The sequence below is a fragment of the Aotus nancymaae genome, unplaced genomic scaffold (assembly GCF_030222135.1).
Source record: "Aotus nancymaae isolate 86718 unplaced genomic scaffold, 86718_ANA_hifiasm-v0.15.2.pri h1tg000051l, whole genome shotgun sequence".
NCBI lineage: Eukaryota > Metazoa > Chordata > Mammalia > Primates > Aotidae > Aotus > Aotus nancymaae.
In genome coordinates this window covers 6,369,730-6,394,046 of record NW_026988465.1, presented here as the reverse complement: position 1 = coordinate 6,394,046, position 24,317 = coordinate 6,369,730, and the positions used below count along the sequence as shown (strand labels likewise).

Here is a 24,317-nt window from a genome sequence, read left to right as displayed (position 1 = left end):
TTGCTATTTCTTATGTACCCCTATAAAAATCCTATATCACGGATACAATTCTGTATGCCTTGTACAAGAAAATATTCTGTAAAAAATGGAGAAAAGCTTACAAGAGTCTTCATAGAGAACCAGAGGAAATAATGAGAAGGGCAAGAAGCAAAGTAAGTGTAAAGGCAGCAATCTGGTTAGAGGGTGGCTACATGATATATTGATTGATTGATTGATTGCGATAAAGTTTCACTCTTGTCAGCCAGGCTGGACTACAATGGCGTGATCTCGGCTCACTGCAACCTCAGCCTCCCAGATTCAAGTGACTCTCTTGTCTCGGCCTTCCAGGCATCTGGGATTATAGGAGACCCCCACCATGCCCAGCTAATTTTTTTTTTTTTTTTTTGTATTTTCAATAGAGACGGGGTTTTACTATGTTGGCCAGACTGGTCTCGAATTCCTGACCTCAGGTGATTTGCCTGCCTCGCCCTCCCAAAGTGCTGAGATTACAGGTGTGAGCCATTGTGCCCAGCCTGCTATATAATTTAAGTTGAAGCTGTGTTTGTATAGCCAGCACAGCATTTTTATATTACACATATCTGGGTGTCCTGATGAAAGTGTGAATTTGGGTGGAGGTGACTATGCAGGGTGGGCCAACCCAGCTACCTTTGGCACTGTACAGGACACAGATAGGCTCTCCACCTGCATAATTCAAACAGATGGCAGAACACTAGAACACTTGGGTGCATCCAGAAACAAACCCAAGTAGGTCAGGAGAGTATTCCAAAATATTATCTTAATTATATCAATGTAATTATAGCCAATGTAATTTCTTACCAAAAGAAACATACTTCTTCATTTATCTTAAACTATGCTTAAATAATAGCACTGGGTGAAATTGCTATAAAAAATAAGCTAGTTATGCAATATGGCGTTAATATCCCGGAAAGCTAGATTTAAAATAAGATATTGATCATCTCTGCATCTAATTTGTGGGCTGTGCTAGTGTCTCCTCAAGGTCATGGGGCAAGAGATGGCTTTAGGTTCACAAAGTTAGTAAATCATCTTTATCACCCTGGGAGTTTGTTGAATTACAGATTTCTCCAGCTCTGTCTACTCTGAGATTCTGAAACTTTTTATGTTTCTCTTTAATATTCAGCACAACTGGATAAAAAAATTTTACTACTATTTCATCTATACATACATATTTTAATATTTTTATTTCAAATGCATTTCTTCTTAAGTATATAATGAAAAATAGAGGCATTGGAAGAGACATCATTTTTTGCTATAAATAAAAGGATCACCATCAGTGTACAGATTTTAATTAGATATCTTATCTACTTAATTTTAGCAGCATTATTCATCAGAAAATAGAAAATTTGCAAACCGTGTGTACAAACTACATGTAAGCAAATACGTCTTTTTGTTTGTTTGTTTTTAAAAATAGAGAACTCTGCAAACAACATGAGTACAAGGAGGAAAGCATCGCAAATATTCTGTGACTAGCAAATATGTCTTTAGCAGTCCGTTGATCATCTACCTACCTACTAATCGCTTCATCTATTTGCTTAAAATTTTGAGATTGCCTTTTCTATGATGCTTCCTGAATAACTGCCATATAAACCTATTTTTACAAGTATTTGTGTTTCTTTTCTTGATTGAATTTCAATCAGAAAAATCCCATTATCAATCCATCAATGTGGATTTCTTACCTTCATCACCATCCAACATAGTCTTTTTTTTTTTTTTTTTTTTTTTTCATTTTAAATACTCTATTTGGGCACAGTGGTACATGCCTGTAGTCTTGGCTACTTAGGAGGCTGAGGCAAGAGGATCACTTGAGCTCAGGAATTCAAGGCTCCAGTGACCTATGATGGCACCACTGTACTCTAGCCTGGGTGACAGAGCAGGAGTTCAGATCCAAAGATAATAATAATATTATAATAATAAAATTAATTGTAAAGAATGCTCAAGTTTGGGTAACCTCACACAGAAAGATAATTTTATCTTAGAGAACATTTTAAAACACACACACACACCATATAACAACAGAAATTCCTTCAGCCACATGAACAGACTAGTCTTAATATTGGTGTGGTATTTATTTCTGTGGGTGATACAGGTTTATAGGTAAATTTTTCCAGAAATGAAGACAAAAGAATGAGCAAAAAGCACATCAGAGGAGATCTTATCTATACTAACCCAGGGTCTCATGCCAAGAAGTACGTCTGGAGTAATTATAATTTCTGTACAGATCTCTCTTAATTGGCATTATTCAAATACAGATAATTGAGTGACAGTGTGACCTTGTTCACACCAGTGAACTTGTTCTCCAAAGTAGAAATCTGACAACAAGCTTTTTTGTCATCAAAGGGTGAAGAAATGTGACAATCCGGGAACTGGTTTTAGGGCCCCATCTGCTAAACCAGAGAGAAATCAAGATTTTACAGTTCTATAAATATTTTAGTGTATCCCATCATTTATGAACTGTGGCAGCTATCATAAAACGTCTCTGACTTTTGTTACAACTGCATATAAGGCCAGAAAATTGCATCTCGTGGTAAACCATAAAAACCTAAGTAAAAGCACCGTTCCTTTCAGTATATTCTAAAAATATACAACCTTCCTGTCAGTACATGGCAGGGTAGTTACCATCCCAGGATGCCTGTTTCCTTCTCATTTTTTTATCTGATCTTACCCTGGTCTTTTCAAGCCCTTTTGTATTTCAGTATCTTTTTATGTTTCATAAATAACGGCTATTGCCATATAACAGCTGAAATAGATTTTACTTTGTCACAGCACACTGTAGGCAAGAGGCACTTGGATGATGATAATGCCATCTTACAGTAAGCCTTTATTTTTGACCTTATGTCTAATTGCTTAAGATGTGATTCTCATTTTTGTCTCTACTGAGTTTCTTTAGTATTATAAATAAGATCGCTTAATTAAGAGGCAATTAGCAGATGTACAAGGAGAAGCTACTCCTAAGAAACGATGAAGGCAAAATACATATAAAGCCAACTTGACTATGAGATTAAAATGGTGATTAGTGGATTGATTCATCTTCTTATTTTATATATGCTTGTTCTCTGACTTTTAAAAACGTATGATACATGCGATATTTTAACTTTTAAGTGTGGTTTTTCTGATGGCTTCAGAAATGTGGTAGCTGTGAGGGTCACATCACATGTCAAGGTTGACAAACTATCCACATTGGCATCTTTGGACCAGGCAGAGGACTGTTTTTCTTAATACTAGACTGTGGCTTGATAGGCTACAGAAGTTAATAAGGCAACAGATCACAAGGCTCAAAGTCATTCGTAGAAATCTGAGAGCATGCACACACACTCCTGCTGCATATACATAGGATGCTCTGTGGATCATATTTTGGGGGATTAAGCTGTATTATTACCCTTTACTCTTATTTCTTACACACAGATGAATGCATGATTCTCGGTGTCCAAATTCCACCTGAGCATTTACCCAAGTCAAATGTTTCTCAGCTTATTTATTAATATGATTTCCAACCCCCTAAAATCTGCCCTTCCACTCCCATCTTCCTCCCTATAAATAAGCCATTTTCATTTGCAGTGAACATAGCCAGCCTCATACTTGGGATGGGAATGGGAACGTGAGGCAATATGAAGCATATTTATCGTTCATGAATGTAGCTTGGCCACACTCAGATTTGTGACAAACTGCCCTCTGTGCCTGTGCTCTCAGACTTAAGTGGTGGGAATAAGGTCATACCTTGTCCCTTCCTCTGTACTCTATATAGAGTCTAGCTCTGGCCTAGGAAAATACTTTTAGACAAAAAAATCTGAGCAGAAAAAGAAGGGACAGAACTCTGGGAACATTCCTGAGGCACTGACAGAATCTCTGCAGGAAGACGAGAGCATCGCTGGTGTGGGTCTGGGGACCCCCACTGCCCAGAACTGGCATTCCTTAAAGCTACTACTGAAATTGTATTAATATTAACAGGTGTTAGAAAGCATCCTGAGCCTGAGCCTTTAATGGCAATGAAAAGAGGAGGCAATAAATATTTCTGCCTGAGAAACCAGTGGCTTGGAATATCTGACACAAAGCTTTCTGGATGCACTGATCATGAAAACTATATTCACATGTTATGCAACAGAACCACAAGCAAGAGAATCAGAACTGAGAGCCACCCCAATGGGAAGGGCTTACCTTGATTCACGATGGTAGCCCATGAACTACAGTCTCATGAGACAGCCCTAAAAGACTGGCCACTTGCTAGCAAAGATGAGCTCCTTTAATATCTCAAATCCTTAATTTTCTCTTCTGTAAAATAGGCCGTTTGAGCTCCCCATACTGGCAGTGTAGTACTGGCAGAGCTATGCTATTTGTGAAACATCTTGAATAACACCCCTCTCTCCTCACATTGTTGTAAGAATCAAAGTATATAAGGTTATGAAACTCTTAGTGAGTCCCTGAAGCAGAGTAAGTACTCAATACAATGTAGCTCATGTTGTCATCACTGTGTCAGTGAGCATGGCACATAGTAGGTGCTCAATACATTCTGGTTGAATTGAATTAAATTGAACAGAGATTTGGGGAGTTTTATGTAGGATTATTCTTCTTCTCATTACAAACTGTCCTGCATGGGGACATTTCAGTTATATTAGAATAGGATTGAATTGAATGAATATGAAATAATGCCAAATGTGATACTAAGCACTGTCTACTATTTACCTCATGGAATTCTCTTTTAATGCTGTAGTTAAGTCTTTTTTCCACTTTATCGATAAACACTAAATTTCAGAGAGTTGAATTTACTCACTTGCATTTACATAACTCAATGACAGAATTAGAGTTTCAACTCAGGCTACCTGCTCCCCAAACCAAAAGGCAAAAAGGGATAGACAATGGCTGTCTGAAGAATCTGAAAGTTTCCCAAGTCAACATTCTATTTGTCTCACCAGGAAAATAGCATTATTCCTGCTGAGTAATAAAGTGATAGACATCTTAATGTGTTACCTAAAACTTGCTGTCTCTTGAAGTGTTATATGACTTGTGGGAAGTTCTGTAACTGGAAGTCAGTGGCTAATAAGTTGTGCATGCTCTTCCCCTCCACAGGGAGTCCTGATGGGGATGGGACATCAGGACTACAGCTATTACAACACATCGTGTGTCCTGAGGAAAGAGGGCATCTCTCAACTGCTCCCACACTAACAAACAGAAGAACATTGCAGGAGCATTCTGCTAGTACCTTCTCTAGTTTGGTGAAGAGAAACAATACTACTTGAGATCTTATTTGGTATTGTTTTCGTTGTGTTGTTGTTTTTGCCCTTTCACCAGGAGACAGAACTAGAACCAAAGAGTAGAAATTACAAGGAAGTAGATTTAAATTCCATAAAATAAGCAGCTTTCCAACCATGAGCGCCATTGCTGAGTAGCACCTACTCTAGAAGTTATTGTATCATTTGGAAGGAAATTAAACATGCGTTACAGGTTGCCTGTTGGCTCTTAATTCTATGATTCTATGGCAGAAGGCAACCTTAAAGCAGATATTCTTGAATTGATACGTCCTGGTGACACTTTTTAAAGAAAATAAAGTTTAATCATTTTAAAGAAAATCTGAGAGGCACAGTACTGGAATTTATTCAATTATGCAACCCAGACATACTGATACCCTTGTCTGTTTTGACTGAGGCAAACGTGTTTCCGTCCTTGTGAACCACCCAGAACATCACAATCTCGTTGTAGACAGTGATTCTGGTAGAGTCAGACAACATATAAAAGCAAATGAAAGCTAAGACCTTTCAAGACTGCAAGGCGGGGGTGAACTTTTCATCAAAGTAGACCCTGCTATATTTCTGGGTTCTTCTTCATTGTCTGTGGTTCACTGTGCTTGTCAAATCTGAGTACTGACAAGACCACGGTCTTGGGATGAACAGCCCTGAATTCCATTTCTGAGCTGCCCGTGGGTATCACAAAGTACAACCCTTTCTCTCTCTCTTCAGTTAAGAGTTTATGACGGGCCTGATAGAATGACTATGGACTGGGAGAATTCATTTCCGAAGCAGGAAGTGAGACAAGGAGGAAGTTCAACAAAGCTGATGCATGTTGTGGTAACTAAATCCTCGTCTGCATTTAATCAAAGGGCACTGGTGAGTCACAACGGGGAGAGCAGGGCTCCCCATGCCAGTAATCAGCAGCAGCGAAGCCCACATCAAATACCGCCCTGGTGCTCGACTTCCTCCTCTATTGTTCCGCAGACATCCTTAGACAGAGTGGAAGATGCAACATAGACAGTGTGTGCTACTAAGTCCTCGTTTTCAAGCTATATGGCTTTTACAGAAATGCGTGCCTCAAAGCCACAAAGACAGGCGAGCACAATAATATTTACCAAAAGATCAGGGACCTCGCTGGATTTGGACCCCAGACACGGATGGTTGTCTGGAGCCTCCCACTCCAGCAGCTCTGTGTTTAGACCTACGGGAGACGCTGTGCTTCTCTTTTGTCCATGCTAGCATCTTGCTTGGCTGAAGGGGCATCCCCCTTCGTGTGGGTTATCTCTCTCCCCAAGATCTCAAAGGGACTCCAAGGCAATTTTGCCTAGAGCTTTGCACTTTGAAAGTCTGCCCCTGGAAAATGTTATCTTCCCGTGGCACATGGGCCTCTATGGGAAGTGTTCTTCTCTAAGAAAAGCAAATCATTCTTACTCGTCACAGAATGCTGCCTAAAATACAAACTGTCATGTGCAGCGTAGGAAGATTACTGTACACGAAGTTATAGAGTGAAAGTAAAAGTTAACATTCCAAAACTACGAACAGAAAGCGGTATCTCCATCTAGCTTTACTTTCCGAAGGGAATGTAAATGGAATAGAGGCTAGAAAAATTGTGATGTTAATTTTTAGGCCATTTCCTTATTCTATGAGTTAAATCTGTAAGTAACATCAATTTATACTGAGTAAGTTTGGAGATTAGGAATAACGTGATTTTGCAAATAGCCCATTGTCATGTTCTTACTCAAACTGAAGCTAATACCACTTTTGAATTCAGCCATAAATTTAACATTGCTTTTCATTCTTCAATTGGGACTTGAAATTTGATCACTAAAACATTAAAATATATTTTTAATGTAAATATCATGTCATATTTTCTTTAATTTTCCATATTCATGTGGTATCTAAGTGGTTTCCTATAAGAAGAAGAAGCCATCATTCTTGGCTTAGTTAAATTGGTTATCTTATTCTCTATTTCCTAATTTTAATAGTCATTACATAACATTGATTAAATGTTGATCCTAGAGAGTCAGATCTGAGTGTCTAGGCTGAGGGAGGTTTTTCTCTCTTCCACTTGTAACAAAATGCATCCCTTTATGATCAATAGAAAAGTTTCCACAACAATTCTGGAAGTCAATTCTTTATCAAAATCAAATGTGAGGATAACGGTTTCTTAAAATGTTTACTGACAGTTCACCCAGAAACCTCCAACTTAATGAGCAGCTTTTGTTCACAGTTTAAGGCAGCTGTCCTGTTCTGCTTAGGGGACATTCAGTCCTGGAAGAGAAGTGTTACCGCAGATCACAAGTAAAAGATATCACAGACCTTCCTGCCTTGCTTGTTCTTTCATAACAGAAGGGATCTGTGGATGGAGAAAGTTGTTCCGAACAAGTTTCTAATAAATATTGGAAAGACAGCAGCTTTTCTACTACGTGAACTTTTCATAAGCTCCTTTACATACAGGTGTTTACACAGCTATTTGTTTTTCCTAGTTACAGTATTTCTTGTGGAGAGCAACATGTTGGCTTGGGGAAAGCAACCCGATCACGTAATTACATCCAGAGCAAACTGGGACCCACTAGGCTGGCATGAGTTTACAGCCTCCTATTTATACTACCTATAGGAAGACCACCTTACTTCAAAGCAAAATAGAGAATGTTTTTCTTTAGGTATGTTTTTCAAAACAAGACTTGGTGTATCCACAGAAATTAGAGATAGGGAATATTAAAAAGTTTCCTTTGTTCCAAATTTTTCTTTACTTTTAGTTCCTTTTTTCATGGGAGGCTTAAATAAACACAATGGGAAATGGTCCTGCTCTCCCATGAAACTATAAACACTCTGCAAACACTAGAACGAAATGAAAAGGAAAGAAAAGAATATAAAAGGAAAGGGTTTTAGGTTAAGGCATTGACTCTGCTGTCTTAGAAGAAATAGTTTCCTTTCGACAAAACTTCTGTTCTTATGCATCATGCTTTCGGTGGCCTTTCCTGTTCTTCATAACATCCAAGTGAAGAATCACTGGGTGACAGTGAACACCATTAACCTAATGACTTGGAGGGCTTTGCCCTGGGCCATGATTTACATTCCTATGTTCTCAAGATGTAATTTGGTTTATCCATGACTTAATTTCTTTAGGGTATTGAGCCCAGGGGCCTCTAATAATTTCCATGTCTACAGTACCATGTTGTTGGTAAATCACACCCAGGAATAATCAACAGAGGCACACGCTACTTAATTTATTAATAAAACTTTACTAGACACCACTGACAATTTTATTCCATAAGCACTCCTTATAATGGGTGCTTCCTGTCCTTAATACTCAGATTAGGCATTGCAGTATAAAATAAATAGCTAAGAACCATTTGACCATTTTCGTGTTAGGGGCACAGTTTAAGATTCAAACTTCCCATGTGTAAACACTTCCACTTTGAAGTACCTCCTAGAAGAGTTTGTTGTATGCCACTAACACGCAGACAGTAACGATGCATGAGTTTAATTCTCTATTACACTGTTTAAGTTAAACTTTTCTTTGTATCATCAGTGCTTTAGCCTGAGAATAAATGATTCCCAATCTGCATTCCCTGAGACGATGCACAGATCATTTGAGAATGGCTTTCCTGCTCTGACAAGCTTGCAATTTTATTTAAACAAATTCTTTTCCCTGGATTCCCTACAGAACAGCTATTGTACCCTTCTGTTGATTGTAGTGGACATACTGCAGATCTCCAATTACCTCCCCATGGACCACCCACCACAAGAAGGTTTTGTCTTGCCAGCACAGAAGCACTGGCAGCCTCTTGCCTTTTAGAGACGGGAGCAAGGCCTTTGTCTCAGCCCTGTCTCCAAGTTTAACAGACTGCACTGGCCCTGCATCTGTGCTTGTCCTGACATAGAACAACCCAATCAATTACACCAAACCACTTTGGAGTAAATACATTGTCTAACAGAATAATAATTAGGTGGTAAAAAGAAAACATTATAATGTTCTTTTGGATAGGAGGCTGACAGCTTCCAGACAAATGTAAGAGATTTGTGAGGTGAAAATCTAGCAATGGGGCAAGAAATTTGCTATTGAAAGGAAACAAGGAAGTACAATGGGACAAATGGGCGCCAAGTGTTCTCACGAATCTCTGAACATTTACAGTCAAAATCTTACATTTTCCACTTCTTTTTTTAGTCTTGTGAAGTAGATAATTTAGTTAGTAAAATTCCTTATTAATGATACAGCATTTGAAAGAGCTATTTGTTTTATGAGATTTGATGTAACTTACATCAAGATAAATCACGGGTTGAAAATTAAGACATTGTTTTGCATAAGCAATGAAGGTTGTGATTCTTTAAATTCTTTTCCCAGGGAACTTTGGTCTACAAATGTGATCTCTGAAATGAGGTATTACCCTGAATTCTAATTTTTCTTCATGCTTTTCCAACATAAACAATAATAGTTCTTTAAATTTCAAAAACCTAATTCTACTTCAATAGGTTTACAAACTATTTTGAAAATATACCCCTAATGTTATAGTCACCACTTACCATAAACTTATAACTTGAATTCTGAAAACTAAACTAATTATGTGAGTTAGTACAATAGCAGAATGAAAACTAAAAGAATTAAATCTACTCTCTATTAATTCTTCAGTAACCTAAGACTGAATTGTTCTATGAATCATTTTTTTCATCAAAAAGAAACATATACAACCTTGGACTTATAAATGCATAAATGTGATGAGATTTTGAGATTTATGCATAAAATACTTTAACTCTTTAAAATAAATATTCTATAGAATGCAACAAAAATATTAATGGCCTTATAAAAATGAGGAACAGAGAGTCATAAAGATAACTATATAACTTCAACCATTCCTACTTTTCTTCATCACTTCAAGACCCAGTTTTATTGCTTAATAATTGAATAATTTTGAATTACATACCATAATTAAGGTGCCAAATATTAGATTATTAAATTTGCACTCTCTTTAAGTTACTTACACATTATAATTAGCTATTGCTGTCATGCTCAATAGTAAAAAAATGATACTCTAATAACCTTCTATCTACTCCCTTGATTTTAGAAGTTCACACTCAACACACACAAAGAACACACATCATATATACCATACACACACATCACACATAAAGTGTCATTACATTCCGCAATCGTGATTGCATTTCATATTAATGAGGTTTTTTGTTTGTTTTTTGTATTGCAGAGTTTGGAGACATTTATTGTGGGACAATTAAAAAGCGGGAGTTTTGTAGCTGGAAAGAAACTAGTAGGGACAATAGTGTTTTGCACAAACACATACACACACCCAGTTCTACTGTGGGGTGCTGTGTTTTTAATCACCACTTGGGGAATCATTTAAAAAACCTTCTTACCCATTCTTTATGTACAACTGAAGTATAACAAACACGGAAATGTACATAAATCACAACTCTACAGATGAGTGAAATATCACAAAGTAAACACACCTTGCAGCCAGCAGCCAGGCAAAGAATAGAACATACTCAGAAGTTCTCCTTAAGCCTCCTCGGGACTCTATGTTTTCCCCAACGGGAACCACTATCCTGAGTTCTAACACCATAAATTGCTATTGCCTATTTTACGAACTTTACATAAATGGAATAATTCATTATGTGTAATATTCTCTGGCCTCTTTTGCTCAATATGAATTTTGGGGGTGCATCCATACTGTCACATATAGCAGTAGGTCTTCTTTCGAAATGCTCTGTAGTGTTTCCTTGCAGGAGTATACAGTAATTTTTTAATCTGTTCTAATTTTGATGTGTTTCCATTTCGAGCTAATCATGATATTGCTGCTGTGAGATATTATATAAATGTCTTTTTGGTGAAGATACATACGATATATATGTAGGAGTAAAATTGCTGGCATTTCTATTCACTTTTAGCAGATACTGCCCAATTTTTTCCTAAGTGTATTTACCAATTTATACTTCTCTTTTCAATTCACGAGAGTTCCCATTGCTCCACATTCTCACCAGCATTGATAATAATGAATTTCTCATTTTAACCATTCTGATGTTTTGTATTAGAATCACACTGAGTCTTGAATTTGTGTTTTCTGTTGAAGCTAATAAAATTGAGATTTTAAAAATATATTTATTTCCAAGTAAAACTGCCTCTTCAGGTGTTTTGCCTATTGTGCTATTGGGTTGAATGTCTTTTTCCTCTTGACTTACAGGAATTTTTGTTCTATTCAGAATATGAATCCTTGTTGGGTATAAGCATTTCAAATATATTTTCCCTCTCTATAGCTTGAATTTTCATTCTTTTAATAGTGTCTTTGGAAAAAAATCTTTTACGTAGTCCAATGTCTCATATATTCAGAATGAAATTCTTTTGTGTCCTGTTTGCCAAATTCTTGCTAACCATATGTCATGGAGATACTATTTACCTTTTTAGTAATACCATTTAAAAGTGCATTGTATTTAGATCTATAATTTATTTGGAAATAGCTTTTGTACTTGGTATGAGATAAGGGTCCAAATTCACCTTTTTTCCTATGTGATGACTAATTGACTCAGCATTAATTTTGTAAAGACGATTCTTTCCCTAATACATACTACAGTTTTACTTTTATCATAAACCCACGACTGGGCATGCGTGGGTCTGTGTCAGGGACTTCTGTTTGTCAATTTGCTCGTCCCTCTACCAATGCAACAGTTTTCATTATTGCAATAATTTAACATGACTTCATATTTGTCAGTCCTCTAGCTGTACATTTTTTATTCAAGATTCTGTTGGTTATTTTTAATCCTTTTCATTTATTTATAAATTTAGAATGAGCATTTTAACTTATACCTATTGTGCTATTGGGTTTAATGTCTTTTTCACAAATGTTGAAAGCCTTGCAATATTGTATTTCTGCATTGAGGTAGATATTTAATTTTTCAATAATGTTTTGAAATGTTCCCTGTGAAATTTGTGCACTTATTTATTCTTTTTAGCTTAAATATTTGACATTTTCCCATATTATCATAAATTATATTTCTAAAGTTTCATTTTCTAGTTATTTATGCTAGTATATACAAATATTACTGTTTTTTTCTACATTCACCTTTTATTATCTGATCTTGCTAAATTCACTTATCGATTTTGCCAGTATATTTGTAGATTCAAAGTATAGAATCATGTCATTTTTACTTCCTTTCCTATCTTTCTTTCATTTTCCTTTGCCTTATTACACTCAGTAACACCTCTAGTAAAATATGAATAGAAGTAGTAATGGTGAATATCCTTGTCAAATTCCTGAACTCTAGAGAAACACTTTGCTATTTCACTATTAGGCATTACTCTCCAGGTGGGTTTATTGTTGAGAGATCTATCAGATAAGAAAGGTTATTTTCTATGTCCAGTTTCCCAACATTTCTACGATGAATGGGTGTCAAGCATAATCATTTATTCTGGATCTATTTTAATGACCATATAAAATTTCCACCTTTTTTTCTATTAATGTGATAAATTATCATCATATTCAAATATTAAGCCAAACTTGTCTTCCTGGAAAAAAAGAAAAAAGCCTAAATTGGACATGATATATTGTAATTTTTACGTATCTTTGCATTCTATTTTCTATCATCTTAAGATTTTTGTACATAAGATCATGAGAGACATTGGCCTGTGATTTTTGAGTGTTTTGAGAATTAGCTGTTAAAGCAGTCTGAGCTTGGATTCTGCTTTGTAGGAATGTCTTTGATCAAATTTGTAATCCTTTAATTGATACAGAGTGGTCCAGATTCTCTCTTTTTTGTTAATTTTGGAAGTTTACTTCTTATCTAGGAATTTTCCATTTCATTCTAAATTTGTCAACCTATTAATATTAAAATTGTTCATGATATGATTGATTTAAAATGTTTTCATTTTGTGGAAATTTATCATTTGACACACAGGTTATTTAAAATTTATTGCTTTTTTCCCAAACTGCTAGGCATTTTGTTTATTATTATTATTTTTATACTTTAAATTCTGGGGTACATGTGCAGATTATGCAGGATTGTTACATAGGTATACACATACCATGGTGGTTTGCTGCATCCATCCCCCTATCACCTACATTAGGTATTTCTCCTAATGTTATCCCTCCTCAATCTCCCCACCCACTGCTATCCCTCCCCTAGTCCTCCCCTCACCCCCTAACAGACCCCAGTGTGTGATGTTCCCATCCCTGTATCCATGTGTTCTCATTGTTCAACACCCACTTATGTGAGAACATGCCGTGTTTGGTTTTCTGTCCTTGTGTCAGTTTGCTGAGGATGATGGTTTCCAGCTTCATCCATGTCCCTGTAAATGACATGAACTCATCCTTTTTTATGGCTGCATAGTATTCCATGATGTATATGTGCCACACTTTCTTTATCCAGTCTATCATTGTTGGGCCTTTGGGTTGGTTCCAAGTCTTTGCTATTAACAGTGCTGCAATGAACATATGTGTGCATATATTTTTATAATAAAACAATTTATAATCATTTGCATATATCAGTAATGGGATTGCTGGGTCAAATCTATCTATTTATAGATCCTTGAGGAATTGCCACACTGTCTTCTACAATGGTTGGACTAATTTACACTCCCACCAACAGTGTAAAAGTGTTCCTATTTCTCCACATCCTCTCCAGCATCTGTTGTCTCCAGATTTTTTTAATGATCACCATTCTAACTGGCATGAGATAGTATCTCAATGTGGTTTTGATTTGCATTTCTGTAATACGAGTGATGATGAGCATTTTTTCATATGTTTGTTAGCCACATAAATGTCTTCTTTTGAAAAGTGTCAGTTCATATCCTTCACCCTCTTTTTGATGGGGTTGTTTGTTTTTTTCTTGTAAATTTGTTTTAGTTCTTTGTAGATTCTAGATATTAGCCCTTTGTCAGATGTGTAGCTTGCAAAAGTTTTTTCCCATTCTGTTGGTCGCTGATTCACTCTAATGATTGTATCTTTTGCTGTGCAGAAACTCTTAGGTTAAATTAGATCCCATTTATCTATTTTGGCTTTTGTTGCCATTGCATTTGGTGTTTTAGTCATGAAGTCCTTGCCTATGTCTATGATGTCCTGAATGGTATTGCCTACGTTTTCTTCTAGGGCTTTCATGGCGTTATGTCTTATGTTTAAATCTTTAATCCATCTGTAGTTAATTTTTTATAAGGTGTAAGGAAGAGGTCCAGTTTCAGCTTTCTGCACATGGTGAGCCAGTTTTCCCAACACCATTTATGAAATAGGGAATCCTTTCCCCGTTGCTTGTTTTTGTCAAGTTTGTCAAAGATCAGGTGGTTGTAGATGTGTGGCATTACTTCCGAGGTTTCTGCTCCTTTCCATTGGTGTATATCTCTGTTTTGGTACCAGTACCATGCTGTTTTGATTATTGTAGCCTTGTAGTATAGCTTGAAGTCAGGTAACATGATGCCTTTAACTTTGTTCTTTTTGCTTCGGATTGTCTTGGCTATGTGGGCTCTTCTTTGGTTTCATATTAAATTTGAGGTGATTTTTTCCAGTTCTGTGAAGAAGGTCAATGATAGCTTGATGAGGATAGCATTGAATCTATAAATTGCTTTGGGCAGTATGGCCATTTTCATGATATTGATTCTTCCTAACCATGAGCATTGAATGTTTTTTCCATCTGTTTGTGTCCTCTCTTATTTCATTGAGCAGTGGTTTGTAGTTCTCCTTGAAGAGGTCTTTCATTCCTTTGTTAGTTGTATTCCTAGGTATTTTATTCGGTTTGTAGCAGTAGTGAATGGGAGTTCACTTTCACTCATTATTTGTCTCTCTTTAAGTTTGTTATTGGTGTATAGGAATGCTTTCGATTTTTACATATTGATTTTATATCCTGACACTTTGCTGAAGTTACTTATCAGTTTCAGGAGTTTTTGGGCTGAGATGATGGAATCTTCTAAATATACAATCATGTTGTCTGCAATTAGAGACAATTTGACTTCCTCTTTTCCTAATTGAATACCCTTTATTTCTTTTTCTTGCCTGATTGATCTGGCTAGAACTAATACTATTGAATAGGAATTGTGAGAGAGGGTGTCTTTGTCTAGTGCCAGTCTTCAAAGAGAATTCTTCCAGTTTTTGCCCAATCAGTATGACATTGGCTGTGGGTTTGTTGTAAATAGCTTTTATTGTTTTGAGATACGTTCCATCGATACCTAGTTTATTGAGAGTTTTTAGCATAAAGAGCTGTTGAATTTTGTCGAAGGCCTTCTCTGCAGCTATTGAGATAATCATGTGGTTTTTGTCGTTGGTTCTGTTTATGTGAAGGATTAGGTTTATAGATTTGTGATGTGCAACTAGCCTTGCATCCTAAGGATGAAGCGTACTTGATTGTGATGGATAAGCTTTTTGATGTTCTGTTGCATTTGGTTTGCCAGTATTTTACTGAAGATTGTTGCATTAATGTTCATCAGGAGTATTTTCTTTTTTAGTTGTATCTCTGCCAGGTTTTGGTATCAGGATGATGGTGGTCTCATAAAATAAGTTAGGGAGGATTCCCTCTTTTTGTATTTTTTGAAATAGTTTCAGAAGGAAACTGAGACTTGCTTCTACTAAGGAAACATGACAAAGGCTATGAAGCGTCACTTCCATGATTGTTACACTGCAGAAGTTTTCATCTCGCTCATAGACATGCTCCAAAACCATTTCCATTGAAGGCTGTGAAGAAGTGACGGTGTTGGGAGGCCCACACATCAAGCTGGGAGTGACCCCTGAGAGCTGAGGTTGACCTCCAACCCACAGCCTGAAGTAAGAACTCCATGAAAAGGTTCACAGTAGTAATACAAGAGTTACTGCTAATGCTCTCAGATAACTAATGCTAAACATAATGTGAGAAATATTTGTCATGAACATAGAAAATAACTTAAAATTCTGAAACTCTTTTAAGACCCAAGTATACAACTCGTTGGTGACAAGTCAATAATCTCTTCATATTCTTAATTGTCAAAGCAGGGATTATTTTTCTCTATCATGTCTGTGTCCAGTAATGAACCAAATCCTGGCATTAGCATATTCAAGTGGCTGCATCATGGGTAAATATGAAATATTGCAGTGAAAGCTCCATATCAGGAAAGAAAACTAACTCATGATTAATCAGTTTTTAAAATTTACTTTTATATTCTTGGATAGCTGATCTTAAAATAATTAAGAAAAAGTAAATAAACAGAAAACAAATGAAAAAATACTTTTTAAAAATAGAAAAAAATAAAAAATTTTACTTCCATTGCTACTAACAGTAATTTAATTTTCTAAATAAAAATAATGTTTATTTACCTTAAATAGGAAGCCAAGTATGAAATGAAGCTCTTTGTAGTCATGGGGACCTCAACTTAGTCATCTTTCAGACCTGGCCACAGAGGAACCACAGCTTCTACACTGCAGTTCTGGAGAATGGAATTGTTCTCTCGTTCACCACATCTACCTTTAACGAATACAAGCCCTGGGGACATTATGTAGAGTTTCGGAAAGGAGTATTGTCTCACTCCAGACTTTTCCATGGACTTTTCCACTGGTTGGTATATTTGTGCCTTGCTGTGCTGATGGCTGAGTTGATCAGGCCCATACATTCATGTCAACTCATCATCATTTCCTGTGCAAAACCCCTCTCTGGTTTGAATCATTTTTACTTCTTTTTTTTTTTTTTTTTTTTTTTTTTTTTTGAGACGGAGTTTCGCTCTTGATACCCAGGCTGGAGCGCAATGGCGCGATCTCGGCTCACCGCAATCTCCGCCTCCTGGGTTCAGGCAATTCTCCTGCCTCAGCCTCCTGAGTAGCTGGGATTACAGGCACGCGCCACCGTGCCCAGCTAATTTTTTGTATTAGTAGAGACGGGGTTTCACCATGTTGACCAAGATGGTCTCGATCTCTTGACCTCGTGATCCACCCGCCTCGGCCTCCCAAAGTGCTGGGATTACAGGCTTGAGCCACCGCGCCCGGCCCATTTTTACTTCTTATTTCACTTCTCACCCCTGTTATGCTTACCTTCCTACATGCAACTACTGTAATGTGTTTAATGTGTATTAAAATACAGTCTAATTATATTTCTTCCTTCTCATAGTCAACACCACCACAAACAGCGCTGCCGTGAACATGCACACTCATCCCTTTATGAACCTGCTTCACAATTTGGCATATACATTCTGTTACAGTATATTTAATTTTGATTTAACTACTACTGGATGCTATACAAAAGGACGCTGGCAATGTATAGGGTGTTGTTACCCTCATATCCCTTCCACCACTAGCATTATCCTGCTTTCTGATTGTTGCCATCTTAATAAGTTTAAAGTAATCTCACTGTTTTAATATGCATATGTATAATGGCAAAAGAATTTCTGTATGTTTTCATGTACTATTTTGGTTTTGGGATTCCTTCTTCTCCCTGTTCCTATATTTTTCCTATTTTCTCATTAAGCCTTTCTTTCTTTTTCTTGTTGGTTTATAGGAATTCCTTATACAATCTAGATTTTGTTCTTTATTGATTCTAAATATTGAAAATACTCTTCCTAAGTCTCTCATTTTTCTGTTGTCTTTGTACATGGCATGCTTTGTGAGATGCAATTCTTACCTTCATGTAATTAAATTCATTAATTTACAATGAAGTTACAAAAATTATAAAATCTGTGCCTCAAATAATACATTCCTAAGGCAGAAACTAAGAAAGATCAAAGATAAATCCATTTAAGATAGCATATATAACATACAGTTTTCTGGATTAGATTAATCCAGTGGAAACAAATAAGGATATAAAAAATATAGCCCATTCATCAATTATATCTTATGGATATAGCAAACCTTATGTTCCAATAATATATGTTTCTTCTTTTCCATTGCATATCAAATATTCAGAATTGACTAGACATTATATCGAAAAGGAAAATCTCAAATTTCAGAAAATATAATTTTTAAAAATTTTCTATCAAAGAAAGCAAAAATAAAAAAAAAGTCTTCAACTTAGAAATTTAAATATAACAGGTTTTTATTAAGTAATTCTTAGAAGAAAAGGGTTAAACAAGCTAAAATTTCAGAAATTTTAGAAATAATGAAAACTACATATAAGAATCTATAACAATAAAAATAAAACAAAATAAAATTAAAAAAAGAATCTATGGAATCTAAAATATAAGGAGAAAAAGTAGGTGAAAATGACAAACACACAGCCTACAGAAAATATACACTTATTTATAATAAGAGAAATACAAACTAAAACTGCTATTTCTCATTTTCCAGACAAACCAAAATTTAAAACCTTGACACTCTGTTGGTAAGGACAAGTGAAATAGATATTTTTATTTATTACCGATGGCAGTGCTAAATGGTGCAACCCATATAAAGAAGAAATTTGACAAAACAATATTCACTTCTCCTTTGATTCAGAAATCTCATTTGAAAGACATAACCGATGATACATTTCTGAAAACATGAAACATCCTACTCACAAGGGTTATTCATTGTCACAGTAAAACATCAGAAGCAGCCTAAATGCTCACTAATAATGAACTGGTTGAATAAGCCAATGAAATATTATGTGGACATAAAATGAATGAGAAAGATCTCTATGAAGTTCACTATTGCTGGGCATTTATGTTGCTCTATGAATAAAATAGATTGATTTTTACAACACGTTGTTAAGATCAAAATTGTGTATATAGTAAGCTACTTTTTAGTGTAACAAAAAATAAATGGTAATTTCCCCATTTTTTAAAAAGAAATGCAGAAAGGATAGATGAGAATTTAATAAAACTGTTTGCCTCTAGGTGATGGATGGTAATGGTGTGGAAGGATTGAAGAAGGAAACAAGTTTTCTAAGAATACTTTGTAGTATATTTTTAGCTTTTGAATCATAGAGGTTTATTTTTCATGTTAAAAATATTAAATACAAAGACTGTAAAAAGCAAATCTTAAAATGGAATATCAACAGAAAACAAATGAATCTATCAGAATGATAAGATAAATACAAAGAAAAATAATGTTATTTGAAACCCCTAGTTTGCATACCACTCGTGAGTTACGTTTTGAGGACAAAATGAGCTTCAAAGAACATTTGAATTTTACTTCATTAGATATATTGTTGATCATGATATTGGTATAATAATTATAAAACTATGTTTTGATAAATTTAAATTCACCATATATTAACAGGGTATTCTTACCTTAAAAGGGAGATTAAAATAGTAAAATGTAATATGAGAAAGGTGAAGAGAGCCCAGTGATGCTGAATTTGAATTTAAAATATTAGAATGAATTCAAGATGTTTTAAAACCCCAATTTTCTAGTTTTGACCGCTGAAATGGAACCAATAGTACTCCAGCACCAGTAAGCACACTGGACGCTCACTTCTTGCTTTCAAAATACCACTCTGTGCTTAAAGAACCAGGTCTTTTTGAAGGATGGCTAATTCCAGGAAAAGTACCAGGTGAGATTGAAGAAAGTACTCAGATTAATGAAAACATGTCAGAAATGGCACAAGAACCAGCTTGAAGTGATTCCCACTGCCCAAATTTATGACGGTTGAGCAAGAAGAGAAACATAATAGATGACACACATTAAATTACAGATATTTGCATGATGTATAGCAGTACCAAAAATGAGAGGTGGTGGGAAGAAAATGCTATTCTTTACAAAAGAAAGCAAGTCAAGAAATACAGCAGAAAAGCTCAAATCAGGGGAAGAAATATTATTTTGCAACTATCATATAATAATTGGTTTTGGAAACAATCATCAATAGATACTACCTCTTTTGGTAAAAACATGACGGGGGAATAGGATATTCACATGGTCTCAAATTTTAACACAAAGATTAGTTATTATTTTCAAATGGGAAAGGGCATCTTCACAATGGGAAGAAGTTTGTCATCACCTGTAGCAGCTGCTTATAGACACCCCACCAGATCACCATGGTGTGTATCACTCAGATGCTGTGTTTTGACCACTAACAAAGCCCAGTTCCCCATTTCTTCAGCGACTCCTCTCTGCTGAAGGGAGGCACCTTGTCCTTCAGGTTTTACTATCCCCCACCCCCCACCCCTGGTCCATGGCAGCACACATCCAACAAACTGGCTACCATGAGGGCCCAAAAGGCCAGCCCCAGGAAACCAACAGGAGGAGCTCTGTAGCCTTCCTTATCCTCTGGAGCTATCCCCTCCCCACTTTGCTCACTGAGCAGGGATCAGGCCAAGGTTGGAGTTTAGCTGAGACCACACCCTTGCTTTCTTCTTGCTCTCTCCCTCTCCTACTTCCCTCACTCCCTTAGAGGTTCCTCCTGCATCGCACTTCAGTAAATCCTGTACCCTAATCCCCATTGAGGTTATAATTCTAGAGAACCCACACTAAGACATATCCTTAATCAAGTAAGCAAACTTTGCCTTCACTACTGTGACAAAATCACATCTTGTGCTTCAGAATGTTATGCAATTTTCTTTCCAAAAATACTTAACCTCCATCTAATTATGAAGAACCAATCAGACAAATCCAAATTGTGTCAGATATTTTAAAAGATTAAGTGGTGTCTAGATTCTTAAAAATAATGACACTGTGTATTTAAAAATAATAACCAAAAATTTTTCAAAACTTGGGAATTGTTCTGTATTATAGAAAACTAAGAATTATGACAACCAAACACTGTGTATAATCTTTGGTTGGATACTAGATTTCTTTTTTCAAATAAAAAAAAAACCCAAGCTTTAAAAGAAATTTTAAGAACAATTGAGCATACTGAAAATTGACTTAATATAGATAATTTATAGAATTGTGGAATGTCTTGAGGGTGACATAATAGTATTGCGGTTGGTGAGAAAATTTGTTTTCTTAGGAGATACATGTTGAAACTTGGGAAGTATCATGATGTTTGTGGCTTTTAAATGTGGTGGAAAATAAGTGTGTTTCTTTTCTGTATATATGCATTTATGGAGAAAGAGAAAGAGAATTGCAAATCATTACCAATTGGGAAGGGTACAGCATGTATTTATTATTCTTTCAATTTTTCTATAGAATTGAAAATTCTCATATAAAAAGTTAAGAGTGGGGGAAGCAGGAATAATTTGACCAACAAAATTAATATTGATAGTTTGAGAGTATAATCCAAAGAATAAAATAAATGTTCATGCATAAATACTAGTATTTACAATCAAATAATGAACAAATAAGTAAATGTGAGAGAAGGGACAACTCACCGTTCAGAAGGGGCAAATCACTATTAGGGCACCACAGCAATAACTGTTGCAGGAAATCCACCGATCAATGCTAAAGTTAGTAGGCAAAACTTTAACACCAACAAGACATTTGCAAAGCAACAATGTATCTCCAACACAATATTAATTTCTGTGGTGTTCTTAGCCTAAGGCCATAGATTCCTCCATACACCTTTCTCCAGGAGATGAATGTTAATTCCCCTCACTTTCAGAGAAGATTGGATTGAGTGACCCACTTATTAAAAATTGAGTATAGAGAGAGAACCAGAGTAACTTCTTCATATACTTGCAGACACTCTTAAACAAGTAGCCAGGTTCACATGATCGGTGATTATACAGAATGCTAGAGAAAATATGCCTTACACGATGCAATGAGAGGGCATATCACTGTGTGGTATTTTTCCTTAAGATTTACAGTATCAGTCCAATCATGAGAAATGCCCATCAGACAAACCCAAAAGAAGGAAAATTTTATAAAATTGTTGACCAGTGCTCCTCAAAAAGTCAAAGTCATAAAAGCAAAGTAAAGATTAAGAATAATCACAGCTTGGAGGAGACTAAGAAAACATGACAACTAACTGCAATATGGTATCTGGATTGGATTTTGGAACAGAAGATGAACTTGGTAAAAAACTGGGACGTCCAAATGTTAATTGCTTAGTTTTAGTTTTGATCTTTTCATTACGGTAATGTAAAGTTCACTATTTGGGGAAACTGAGTAAAAGGAATACAGAAACTCTGTACTCTTTGCACCTCTTCTGAGAGTCTAAAATTATTTTTAAACTTTTTTTTAATTTTTAGGAAAATTTTAGTTAATTTCTTAGTTTTGATCATTTTATCATGGTAATGTAAATTTCAATATTTGGGGAAACTGAGTAAAAGAAATAACAAACTATGCTATTTGCACCTCTTCTGAAAGTCCAAATTATTTTTAAAGTTTGTTTTAATTTTTAGGAAATTTTTAGTTAATTTCCTAGTTTTGATCATTTTATCATGGTAATGTAAGGTTCAATATTTGGGGAAGCTAAGTAAAAGGAATACAGAAACTCTGTACTCTTCGCAACTCCTCTGAAAGTCTAATATTGTTTTTAAAGATTTTTTAATTTTTAGGAAAATTTTAGTGTAAAATATGAAGAAAATCACATGGACTGGGGGCTTTTTAAAAGGGGTGGTCTTTGAGTCTTTCATGCTTATTGTCCTAGTTGAATTTTCCTTCTGATCATTTTTCCCATTAACTTTGGTATGTTTTACTGTTTCCAGTTGCTATAGTTTCGATATTCTTCCTCTGAACCTCATGTTGAAATTTAACAGCCAATGTTGGAGGTGAGGACCAATGGGAGGTATTTGGCTCATGGAGGTGGATTCCTCATGAGTGGCATGGTGCCATCCTCTCTGTAATATGTGAGTTCTGCAAGAGCTGGTTGTTAAAAAGAGCCTGGCTCCTCCCTCCTTTTCTCTTGCTTCTTCTCTTGCCATGTGATCTCTGCACACAAGGCTCCCCTTACCCTTCTGCCATAAGTGGAAGCAGCCTGAGGTCCTCACCAGATGCAGATGCCAGAGCCCTCCTTTTTGCACAGCCTGTGGAACGATGAGCCAAATAAACTGATGTTCTTTATAAACTGCTTAGCCTCAGGTATTCCTTTATAGCAACACAAATGGACTGAGACAAAAGTTTATGGAATTATCTACATTTTCTGATTTGTTTTACAATACAGTTTATGTTAAATTTATGTTGTGTCTATAACGATGCCCTTTTGCCATTCTTTGAGTGTTTGCATTTTTGATTTGTTGAAATTACCATGCTAGGTGTCCATTTCTTTTATTAACCTTTTAAGAAAAAATTTTTGATTTGTCTAATTTCTACTGTATTGTTTCTCTATTTCACTGATTTCTATCCTTGTCTTTATTACTTCTTTTTTCCTGTGTTTGAGGGTTTGCTCTTTTGCTGTTTTTCTAGTTTATTGACTAGAAACCTAATTCCTTTGTTTTCAGAACTTGTTTCCAAACAAATATTTTATCAATTATTCATGAGAGACCCTGTAAGTGCAATGGTTCTACTGCAGAGGTCAAAACAACCTCTCTTTTTGCTTTCCCAGGAGAAGCACTAGTTTTCTTATGCAACCTGAGCTCTTGGCTGGTTTTTGAAGCTATTAGCTAATACGTTTATTCTTGATGTATCAATTTGCATATTGCAATAGCACCATACAAAGATTTGTTTCTATCTGTTTTTGAGTAGTCTTTAGAAGGGAGGAGCAATTAACTGCCTCTGGAAATTTTCTCCATGTAAAACTCCATAGGAGTCATTTTCCTATCTTTTTCTCGGATCAAATAAGTCTTTATTTTTAATTCTTAGGCAGTTCTGCTCACCTCGAAAGAGTATTTGGTGTTGATATTGAAAAATAGGACATGGGTCCCTCTTAAGCCTTTTAAAATAGGAGTCTTCCCGTATGCCTATGACACTGATGAACTGCTAGACTTCTGTGGAGGAGGAGAAACAAGCTAATAAACTACTCATGGCAGGCTCCACTAGTTGTCTTTTATCACAGAGGAAGTATTGAAAGATTGAAGGCAACTGCCTTTTGTACCACCGTGGGCCTGCCATCCTTCCCCAATGCCAATTAATTATTTCATACATTTAAAAAAAAAATTAACTTTCCAGTGAAAAATTTCTACAGAGCGAAGCAAGCAACCTTTGAGGCATTCATCATGTAGAAGAATAAATATCAGGCATGCAAAGCAAATGTGTATTTCTCCAGAACATTGACCACCAGCTGGAACGGAATTGTCCAGAGGCTCTGTTTTGAATCAAGTGACTCTGAGTGGCTCTTCTTTAACAATAAAGGTAGAGAATTGAAAGAAGAGAAAGAAGGAAGGAAGGAAGGAAG

General features: G+C 35.9%; 1 long non-coding RNA gene across 1 annotated transcript in view; it reads left to right on the top strand.

Annotated features, from left to right (window-relative positions):
• Positions 1 to 16,872, top strand: part of LOC105708741 (uncharacterized) — a 35,318-nt gene extending 18,446 nt beyond the window's left edge. Inside the window, exon 3 of the long non-coding RNA XR_001105381.2 lies at positions 16,526 to 16,872. This is a non-coding gene — a long non-coding RNA (uncharacterized LOC105708741). The remainder of the gene's footprint in view (positions 1 to 16,525) is intronic.
• Positions 16,873 to 24,317: the final 7,445 nt, after the last annotated feature.